The 1,049-nt window shown below is 31.6% G+C and overlaps 1 non-coding gene across 1 annotated transcript; it reads left to right on the top strand.

Annotated features, from left to right (window-relative positions):
• The first annotated feature begins 267 nt into the window (after positions 1-267).
• Positions 268-426, top strand: LOC129476847 (U1 spliceosomal RNA). The gene has a single exon (XR_008655131.1). It is a non-coding gene; the product is annotated as a U1 spliceosomal RNA (small nuclear RNA).
• Positions 427-1,049: the final 623 nt, after the last annotated feature.

The following is a 1,049-nucleotide window of genomic DNA, read 5'->3' as shown; positions in this document are numbered from 1 at the left end:
TCTGCCAGGAAATTCAAAGTTTTATTGTTATAGGATTCCATAAAATGTATGGTAGCTTTATTTAGCAGTTGTTTCATTGTTTACCATAGTGATTTTTCTTACAATTTTGTAGAAGCCTGTGTCAGAATTAAGAACTTTTTTAGAAGAGAATAATCATGGATGATTGAAATTAACATTTTAAGCTGATACTGAAATTATTCTAAATTCTATTACATTTCTATTTGTATTTTCTTTTGAAGGCTAATGGAAGTCTTAAAAACAAAATGGATACTTCCCTGCCAGGGAGATACTGTGATCACGAAGGTGGCTTGCACAGGGAAAGGCCGATCTATTGCACTCTAGATATGCTGACCCATGAGATTTCCCCAAATGTAGGAAACTCAACTGCATAATTTGTGGAAGTGAAGGCCTGTGTTTGTGCTTTCACAAGGAAAAAAATAAAAAGAGAGAAAAGAAAATTGAGTCATTTAGTGGATACAGAAAATGGAAAAAAAAACCATATACTGGAAACAATTCAATATGCCTATAAAAATTGGTGTCTTCCAGTACAAAACAATAAACATCAAATGGTTATTTCTCAGAAAGATCAAATAGTGCTAGGAAGACACTTGGAAATGCTCAAGAACTTTGTCTAGATGAGGTGGCTGGGGGAAGCCCCCAAAGGGCAGCAGATAAATCTGGGAAAAAGAGAAGTAATTTTTAAACACATAAGCCAATGTTTATGTATTAATATTACCCTTAAAAATATTTATTTTGTGATATAATTAGCATTGGTTGGTTTGTTCTTAAAAAGTAGTTTCCATTTGGAAGCAACTTGTGTGAAATGGCCTAAAAATTATGTAGCTAAAATAATTCAATTTTTTCCCTTAATTATAAATCATTTACAGGAATTCTAAAGATGTTATGCATGTCAGCTTTCTTGCATTTATTTAAAGTTTATTCTAATGAAGAAAACAAAGTGTAAGGTATAAAGTTGCTTTTATAATCAAATTGTCAATCTTTTTAAATATTTAGAATTTGGAGCCAGTTGACCATGATGCTTTAGATGG

The sequence above is a fragment of the Symphalangus syndactylus genome, chromosome Y, assembly GCF_028878055.3.
Source record: "Symphalangus syndactylus isolate Jambi chromosome Y, NHGRI_mSymSyn1-v2.1_pri, whole genome shotgun sequence".
Classification (NCBI taxonomy): Eukaryota; Metazoa; Chordata; class Mammalia; order Primates; family Hylobatidae; genus Symphalangus; species Symphalangus syndactylus.
The sequence above is the reverse complement of the archived record's forward strand: the minus strand, read 5'-3'. Positions and strand labels throughout refer to the sequence as shown.